The sequence below is a fragment of the Pteronotus mesoamericanus genome, unplaced genomic scaffold, assembly GCF_021234165.1.
Source record: "Pteronotus mesoamericanus isolate MK-2021 breed Mesoamerican mustached bat unplaced genomic scaffold, CSHL_Meso_final scaffold_651, whole genome shotgun sequence".
NCBI lineage: Eukaryota > Metazoa > Chordata > Mammalia > Chiroptera > Mormoopidae > Pteronotus > Pteronotus mesoamericanus.
The window spans coordinates 37,801,797-37,812,244 of NW_026555325.1; positions in this window are offsets into that span (position 1 = coordinate 37,801,797).

Consider the following 10,448-nt stretch of genomic DNA (forward strand, 5'->3'; position numbering starts at 1 on the left):
GAATTTGACTAAATGACATATTTCATTGATTTTGAGATGCACGTTTTTCCACTTCAAAACTGGAAACATCTTGATTATTGATTGTGTACCAAGTGTAATAGACAGCCTTTTTTTCTTTCATAGTGAACATAAAGATGCTCCTTTCAATCAGTTGCATCTTAGATTCAATAAAATATGGTAATTGTTACTCAGTCTACACATGAAGATTGGCTACTCACACTTACTCTAAGGCAAGAGTCAAGCACATATAATTAGAAATATTTTTATACCATATTTTTATAGTTAAACCAAAATTTATTAGTAATTTTATAAAGATCTTTTCAGAATATAGGGCAACAGTGATAAAGAAAAAATTAAACTGTTGGTAAGGTTTTTTTTATAGTAAGTTTAACTAAATATTATGGGCTTTCTAGAGGACACTTTCCCTTTATAAATATAAAAATGTTATGGCCACTTAAAAATATGGCATGTAAGCAATTTTTGGAACAGACTGTGAGAGAAAGAATAGTCATTTCAGAAAAGTAAAAATTAGAAAAGTCCTCTGCTTGTATTTTGAAAATGCAAGAAAAATTTTTTTATTAGTTCCTACAGTGAATTCTGTGTATCAAAAAAGTTATATCTACACCATGAACTTGGCCCCTTTAAAAACAGACATTATAAATGGTATGAAGTTTTTAAATCATCACTTAATTACCTCCTGATTATACTTCTAACATCCTCAATTAAACGAAAACTAGGAGAGATTAAATTCACTGAACATAATAGTGCTTCACACTTGGGCCTCTCTCTATTGAAAAATTAAAATTCTCTTTTTGAACCAGTAAGTTTAGTGAATTTAGATAAGAAAATTTTGTCTTATCATCCCAGGCAAGACTTACAGTATCAGAATTGAACCAAGTATCTCTGTGAACCAAAGGGCATATTTTAAAAAGAAAGAAAATGTTCTCTTTATAAATGAAAAACCTAAATGAAAAGAGCTGAGGATTAATTACCAACAGATGGGTTTATTCACCTGAAACTCATTTACTGCATACATAGTTCCATTTTTATATATTGGAATTAAATTGTGTCCTACAGGTTATCAGGCTCTACCACTCAAATAATGCTTGAATTTCAGCTGCTCCTCCCTACCCCGCTCCCAATATTCCTATCCAGTGATTAATCTAAACCTGTAAAAATAGGGAGCTCCCTACCTCCTGCCTGAGAAAATCACATCTTTGATTAACTGTCAAAATTGACATAAAATATGATTCCCCTGTAATTTTCGCCTCTTAGTCTTTTAAGTTTTTCACTGAGCCAGGTAGAGAAGTTGGCTCTTTCTTGTGGTAGCTATCATTTTCCCTTCCACCCTCCAGATTTTCTGTTCATTTTAAATAATCCCAATTTCTCCGTCCTGCATTTAGGATCAGGTAACCAGTTCCAGCAAACAGTTTTGGTTTCTGTGAGGTGCCTCATCTAGGTTTATTTCCTTGCATCCTTCATATAAATTCTTCAAAGACTTATATTAGTAGCTCTCTGCCTGCAAAACACTTCTTTGCTCTCTCGGTGCAAATTTCTGTTGAGTTTTCTCTCCCAGTTAGTTGCATGTCTCAGTGAACAGTGGTTACTTTGGTTTTGCTGTGCATTTCATCTTAATCCTCTCAATCATTTAGCCTTACTCCTGCTTTCCTAGCAGTTGATCCCTAAAACCTTTTAAAATCCAGAATGTCACATTATTCTTAAAATGAGGAAATTCTAGAACCTAAGAAATAGCATTTAATAATGTTGTGCTTATGTCATCAGCTAAATGGTTTCTCAAATGCAATTTGGATATAAGAACATAATATATAGATATTTAGACACTTTGTATATGTCAGTTACTAAAATGCTAACATAGCAGGGTTTTTATTAAGTATGTCTTCAATTTAGGGGAAAAAAAGCTAAACAATACAGGTTGATTTCTTTTAAATATGTGGTTCAAATAATAACATTTTAAATAAATCCTGATCAAAACTCTCCGCAAGTTCAAGTTGGGTCTTTTACAGTAGTTTACAGATGCTGAAAGCAGCTCAGATTTGCTGCTTCTAGAACGTCATGTCCCAAACTATGTTTCTTGAAATAAATACTAGTGTCATGAGAGAAGTCAGTAAGTCTTCTTTAGGAAAGAAATTTTCATAGTCAAATATATTTAGAAAATGTTCACTTATTTTTAGTTCCACAAGTTTTTGGCCATGAAACTTCTCAGAGCCTTTCATATGCTACTGAACACCATCACTGTTATCTCCAGAAAAGAACCATCATTTGCACCTTCATAAGTTTGCTTTATGCACTGTGAAATGTATTTTTAGAGGTATGCTATTAGTAAGGCACTGGTATTCCAAAAAATATATTTTTGGAAAAATTCATGTTGAATATATACTGTTTTTATTCATATGGTATGGTGTGGTTTTATATACAAGCTTATTTTTTAAACTTTTTTATTTCACCCTAGATAAAAAGTTAGTGCAAAATATTACTCTGAAATTTTAGTTTTCTCTGATTTTTATTCTCTTTTCATTGGGAACCTACCAAATATTAATGAACCAAATGAAAATAGAGGTTTTCCCAGTTGTGGTGGTAACCATTGCCACTCAGAAACTGAAGAGCAATGGTTCTTAAATTGTGGTGTCCATAAGAATCGCCTCAGATGTTTGTCTAGAACACAGGTACACTGGTGCTGCAGGTTTGGGGCGGGTTTTTCAACAAGCTCCCTAGGTGATTCTGGCAGGGTATCAATGGCATTGGTTTTGCGGTATACTGGCCTAAAGGGATTCCGAATGTATGTTGGACCTTAGGATAGCCTGTTGTAAAAGTAAGACATCTGTTTCCCCTCAATTTAAGTGAGTAATCTGAATTGCAATAAGAAATTAAAAAACACAAGCAGTCTTACAAATAGCAAAATATCAGGCCAGCTTTTTCATGTTAGCAGATGTTTTTTGATGTTTGTAAAGGATGGTAATTATTTGTTTTATGCCATTCAAAGCATCTACTTAATTTTTTATTTACACTATTTTGAAGTGAATTATGTTAATAAAATACCAGATTTTGTCTGAAAAAGTACATAGGTGTATGTCATTCTTTTTAAATGACAAAGAAGCATGAATGTAACGTCATTATCATCAGTGTCTAAAAAAAGTCAAATAGAATAATTACAAGGGTACAGAAATATATACATACATATGAGTATTCTTGCAAATTAAAGTGAATGCTCTCTTAAAATGAATGCTTTTTTGGTGCACCCAAAAACCTGTTGATTTTAGGGGCACTTTAACTTTTAGTAACTTCTTTGTCAATGTATAAAACTAAAAATCAGTGAGGGCAAGAATAAATAAAATACTTATATGGCCTTTTCACACAGATATAATTGTATGTAAGTTTTATTTCTTCCACATATGGATGGTAAGCACTACTAAAAATCATAGCAATTATTTTTACATATTAGTGAAGAGAAAACCTAAAGGTCATCCTTAATTACATAAGAGCTCCCATTTTAATATCTGAATTCTAATGAATGGATTGCATTATTTCCTTTTCTAGAAACAGTAACTCAAGAACACATGGATCCTGGGAACTGAAGGTATGGTATTGCTAGGGGATCAGATAGAAATATTTAGTTAAAGTATCAAGTTGGCAGTTCATTACAATGACCATGTTGAATTTATTTAAGATAAAAAAAGACTTTTCCTTAGGAGAATACACTGGTCTCACCATACTGTAAGAAGGTCACCAGGTACTATGAAAATCCATTTGAGTGATTATTACAGAAAAAGGAAGTCCTCTGTCATATGTGAATTGCAGCTAATATCTAGATATCAGGATTCAAGTGAGCTAGCTAATGTGCAAATAGACCAAGCCTGCAACAGCTGAGGAAGCCTATAGGCTCCCTTTCTGACCATAATGCTGCGGAAGTGGTGAAAGGAAGTCTCATGGGACTATTTGGAAAATTATTTGTATTTGAGATACAAAAATCAGAAACTAAGAAGGCATATACTATTTTTCAGAGAAGTTGGGAAAAATATTGAGCACAGTAGGATAACCAAAGTGCTATTCAGAGATACTCCTTTGAGTCTACATTCTGAATTTTCCTACCTTTATTTCTTTTTCTGATTTTGGAGATAAATGATGTTGCCACTGATTTTCTTGCTCATACATTATTATCATTTTTCAGCATTAATAATATGTATGTTACAGCATTCTTTAGCACAGAGTTTTTAGGGGTTTTTTTGTTCATTCTGTTATTCTTTGTTTTTTTAATGCTAAATGAAGAGAATTAAAGTCATCTACTTTAAAGTAATTAAAGTCGTTTAATTTATTGGAATATATATATATAAATACATAATTTTTTTCATCAACGAAGTCTGCTGTATTGGGTTCTGAAGGTAGTTTTTACACCTTTATATTATTGATCCATTGACATAAAAAAAAGACTTTTCTTCCTCTTCCACATTAGTACATTAGTAACTTAAGAAATGTAAGTACCAATGTGACATTTGATGGAGGGTACAGAAAGGGGTCACATTTGGTTTGTTGACTGACTTTAAGAAGACTCCACAGTAGTTGCTGAGAGAACTGGGACTAGCTGACCTGCTCTGGCAATGTCAAAATTGGACCAAAAGTGGCAAAAAGAGAGAGAGAGAATATACTTGGAGAGATACCATCCATATTTGCTTTATTATCACAAACTCTTGCCAAGGTACCCTCTTGGCTCAATCCTTCCATTAGAAACTCTTAACAGGGTTTATTTCTTACCATTTTATCTCTAAATCTGGGATTTATAGACAGTGTTGTATAGTCCCATCTTGCACCAGCCTGGTCCCATTTCATTGCAATAACTCAAAGTAATTTTATAAAAAAAGAAAAGAAGAAGAAGAAGATTGAAGTAGATCTCCCATCAACCCAAAAGATTAGCAGTGTGGCTGGAACACCCAACTCCTACTTAATGACTTTCAGTCACTTGTAATATAGGAATGTGTCATGTCTTCTGGATCTTGTTGATAGGATTAGCCTTCAGTCTCTCCAAGAGCAAGTTTTATATATGATACTAACATTACCTTTTTGGACCTGTCTTCTCATGTAGAAAATAAAAGAGATAATAAAGGCAGTGGAAATATCAAATGCCTTCAATCCTCCTCCCAGTTTTCTGAAAAAATACCCATGAAAACATTCAAATAAACATTCATAGAAACTTGGGTAAGAATAGTGAAAACTAGGAGGAATTTTTACTAAATAAAGCAGTAATTGGATAGATTTTTTTTTGATGGGTGACTCAAATTTCACATTGAAACAACTTGTTAATAAAGCAAGGTGATACCTTAGCTCCCCACCTTCTAACTCCTTAGATAGGCATTGAGAGTCCCACCAGAAGAGGCTTCATTCTGCATCTCTTAACTGGTGGCACTGATGCTGGACTCTCTTGGAGCTTTTCTTTAGCCAAGAGAACCACAGTTGGCTTTCACCTGGGCAGAGGGGTCATCAAAGATCCCACCTCTGACCAGAAGAATAATGCTGAATGACAAAAGCAGAATAAGTGATCAAAAAAGACCTCTTAGCTTCTGCCCATTGACAGCTTAGAATACTTACGGCAAAATTTAAAAATAAAATTTTTTTAAAAAACTTTTTTCTAGCCTCTGTCCTAAGAACTTTGATGTCATTGCAAGGAAATCGTTGCACCCTAAGCCTAGATCTGAGGGACCTCTTTGGGTTTCCTGGAGGAATGAAGCCTAACATTTCTAACCATCTGCTAGATATTAACATCAGTATTTGAGTGGACTACTAAAGAGCAAAAAACAATCCTCAAAGTCTGCCAATTCTATAATTGGCCTAGCTACATCTATTCTCATTGGGAAATGTGCAACTACATGGAGAAAAGATTTGACAGATTTAAATGAGCACTTCACACAGAAAGCCAATAAGGGATCACTAGGTGGTTTTTGGGGGGGGGCAGTGGTAGGGGGATTCAGAGGAAGGGGGCGATTGGGTAAATTACTAATCTTTTGCAAAAAAATTAAAACCTGTTACTTTGACAGTTAATGTAAGTTTAAGAGTCTTTTTAAAATCTGTTAAATGTACTCATATTATCAAGGAAATGTACATTACAACTACAGTAAGATACACTTACACTGGTAAGAACAGCAAAAATTAAAATACTGGCCGTACCAAGAGTTGGGGAGCATGTGGAACAACAGGAATTCTCATAAACACATAAAGTTCTCGGCCGCTTTGGAAATGTTTCACAAATGTCTCCTAACACTGAAGCATGTCTACTCTCAACTTAGTGATTTCACTTTTAACCATATATAAACAGAGATAAGAATATGTGTACCCCCCAAACTGTATACAAGATTATTATTAGCATTATTCATAATGACCTCAAAGTGAAAACAACCCATCAACAGAGTGCATATGAAATACAGGAAATATCTGTATAACAAGGAAATGAGCTAGCTCTTGCTACATGCAGCAATTTGGATGAATCTCACAAATGTGATGTTGACAAAGGAAACCAGCCAACAAAAGAAAATACACCTTCAGATTGAACAGAGCTGGGAGGAGTCACAAAAAAGGACTTACGGTGTTTGCTGATAATCTTTCCTGGCCAGCATGGTGACAACTGTGATTTTTGAGCTGTACTTTTTATGGTTTATGCATTTTCTTGTATTTAATATTTCAATTACGTTTTTGTTTCTTAATGAGTTAAGCAAAATCAACAAAAGGCGGGACAGACAATTCTGCAGTGTGAGAGAAGAGCAATCCCTCAAGGCATTTAAAGAAGGGCTTTCAAGAACCAGATCAGGGGTGCCTTTGTCAGTGTTATATATTGGTCTTACTAAGCCTTCCTTTAAGGGATTCTGCAGCTTAAATTATAATAAAACAAAAATGCCAGAGTAGAAGTGAAAAAGCACCCTTAGGTGAATATAAGAGAAAAGGTACAGATTTAAAAGGCTGATTACGAAGATTTATACTTTGAATAACAGGTGTTCCCAAATAAGACAACAAAACAAACAATAAATAGTTTTAATAGAAGAAACCTGAATCTAGAAAAAGGCTCAACTCTGAAGATCCTCTTCACATTAAATGCCCACTGGAATGGAGCAGGGTCTATCCCCAGTGTTTTGTAGTTCAGGAATTCTCTATTCATCCAAATGTGAAGGTAACAAACATTCTGTGATATGCCACGTACTACTCATTTGCTCTTTATAGAAAAAAATTACTTGAATATAATCACTATACTAGCAAATGAATCAAAATTAAGAATAAAAGAAAGAAAGGCCGGTTGGTGAGTATTGAATCAGTGAAGTTGGCAAGGAGGAATGGCAATTTCTCTTTTGGGGGAGGCGGGCAGCGAGGGGTAAAATCCTTTTGTGAAGAAAACCTAAACTTTTTTTTTTGCTTTGAAAATTAGATGTAAGTTTAAGAATCTTGAAATCTGTTAAGGTACTTAACAATAAAATGAATAACAATGTCTCTTGTCCAAATCCTTGAAAAAAGACAAATGAAATACTTTGACTAAAGAAAAGCATTTAAGACCAAAACTGTTTAAATTCTAAGAACAAAATTGATTCCTTCTTCCAAGAGGCCTTTAAATCAAATTCTATCATGCACATCTAATATAAAAGATATCTCAGAATATGGCTTGAGTGAGAAAGTATGTGCACATTCTGTAATAAAATTACAGTAAGTTGGTTAGAGCATCATCCAGTGCACCAAGATTGCGGTTCAGTGCCTGATCAAGGGACATACAAGTGTCAACCAATGAATGCATAAATAAATGGAACAACTCTCTCCACCCCCCCTTCCTCCATCCCCCTCAATCAATCAATAAAATCACAATCAATAATTAAGACAGCAAACTCTAACAATTTATATTTAGGAGAATATAGGATTAAAATGAGAAATACAATACAAGAGCTTTTCATGTAGTATAGAGATTATGGTGAGAGCCTTAACACATGTTCTGTGGACTATGGTAACAAATCAAGTAGAAGGGAGAAATTACCCTAAAAACAGGGGAAAAAATGTGTATAGAAAAAAGAGGATATAACTTCTCAAATGGAATAGTTTACAAATCAATCAGATGGCAATATTGAATGATAGGCCGCATAGAGGACCCAGACCTTCTGCACATCAGCTGATTTAGAATATGGCTGTGTTAAAAACAAAACAAAAACCCTCAAACTTGCTCTTTGCAGACTCTGTCCTAAAGACAAACTGCAAGGAAATCACTTACCCTCAAACCTAAATCCTTTGGACCTCCTTGGATTTCCCAGAGGAATGAAGTGGGTCCACATTTGGTGCCCACATGCTGAACATTCAACTACATTTGAATGGAGTGAACAGGAGCTGAAAAGAATCCTTGGAACCTGATAATCACCTGAAATGCATTTTAGAGGACAGAAGTCCAGGTTCTGCTTGACCACAAGATATTAAGTAAAGGAAATAAAAGTACAGTCACATGGAAAGTAATTTTAAAACCCTCTTCTAACTGTGTTGTCAACAAAAAAGTAGAGGATGATGTGTTTAAAGCTATGCTAAATGCAAATTGACAGCCATTATTTCATAGGAAAAAATAATGTGGGAACACTAGAAATAAAAGCAACATAAGATTGATTAAGAATAAATTAGAAACATGAAAAAATGCAACCTCTTGGTAAATACATATTTTTAAAAAATCAAAATCAGGATCAGAAATAATGAAGGTCATGAAAAAAAACAGGATCTTTTAAAAATAAATGTTGCCCTGGCTGGGTGTCTCTGTTGGAGCATCGTCCTGTACACCAAAAGGTGGCAGGTGTGATTCCAGGGCAGGGCACATACGTAGGTTGTGGGTTCCGTCCCCATTTGGGGTGCATATGGGAGGCAAATGATCAAACAATCGATGTTTCCCTCTCTAAAATCAATAAATATATCCTCGGGTGTGGGTTAAAAATAAAATAGATGTTGTCCTCAATTATATTTTAAACATTTGTTAAATGTTCAGTGCACATGTTTAGGAAATTTTCTGCACAAGAATTTAAAAACCTGAGCAGGTCAATAACAACATAAAAAATTCAGGTAGTTGTCAGTCAATTGTATCTCCTGAGAAGATCCCTAATCAACTTTATGTGTTCTTCTAGACTTTTGAGAAGTACATTATTCTTGTGGTATATAATTTTTTGTGTGCAGACAGGAAAAAGTCAATATATTTCATTTTGGATAACTGACATTAAAAATTAAAGGCAAAAATGAAAGCTATAGATTTTTAGTTCTCCCATGAATATGGGTGCAAACAAATCTTAAATAAAATATAAAAAAGTACAAAGAATATGTCCAAAGAACAATTCATTGCCTAGTAGGGTTTATCCGTTGACGAAAGGACAGCTCATATGAAGAAAAAACTCAATATAATACTAAGACCATAGTGAGATCTGTTTGTCCAGTTGGTACTAGTCCCTTCTTGTAATCATGCAAATATTGTAGACTTCAGATTATGCATGATTTACTTGAAAAGATAACTTTCTGGAGGGGTGGGGTTAGTCTGATTTACTTAATACATATGACATAATGGGAGAGGCATGGAATGGATATTGACAAGGCAACAAAAATGTCTGAAACTACTTCATAGAAAAGAGCTAAATTTATTGAGCCCTTGTTATTTGCCAGCCATTGGGCTAAATGGTTTACATACATCTCAAAACCTATGAAGTACTATCATTCCTGTTTCATAGAAAGGAAGCTAAAGTGCATTCAGAGAGATGAAGCAACTTTCTTCACATCTGTTAACATCCCACTGGCCAAAGTCAGTCCCATGGTTGAAACCCAAAGTCAAACGGTTGAAAAGTTTAGTCTTGTGGGAAGAACTTCAAAGTTAGAGTGGTATAGGATATGAGTATAGGGAGGGGAGAAAAATATAGACCAGTAATTTATTAGATTCTCCATGACTCTTTATTATATAAAATGTATTATCGAACTTTCAAATATATAATATACACAGAATAGTGTAATGACCTCCTCCATGGCAATATGTGGGATATTAGTGCCAGGCTGAGCTTCTGCCCTCCCACCCCAGGAAGCATGCAACTTCCCATACATCTGTAGTGCCGAGCAGTAGTCAGCAGCAGCTTTTCAAAGCTTCCCTGGGAGCTTCCCTAGGGCACACGAGGATCACCAGCCCAGCTCCTAGTTTTAGTGAACCTGTGTCTGATCTCACCTAGGGTGGTTTTATTCCCCAAAAGGATATGGACTCTCAATTGCTTCTACCTACTTCTTGATTCAGGGTCCAGCAGGGCCATGGCTCCAGCTCCTACTTTCTTCATTGTATTTATTTTTTGTTCCCGCCTCACAGAAATGTTTGTTATTGAACAAAGTTATTTTTTTAATCTATTTTTTTCTTTCATATCATAGCTATGGATACGGAGCAGGGGGATACCTAGAACCTTGAACTTTCAATGGCA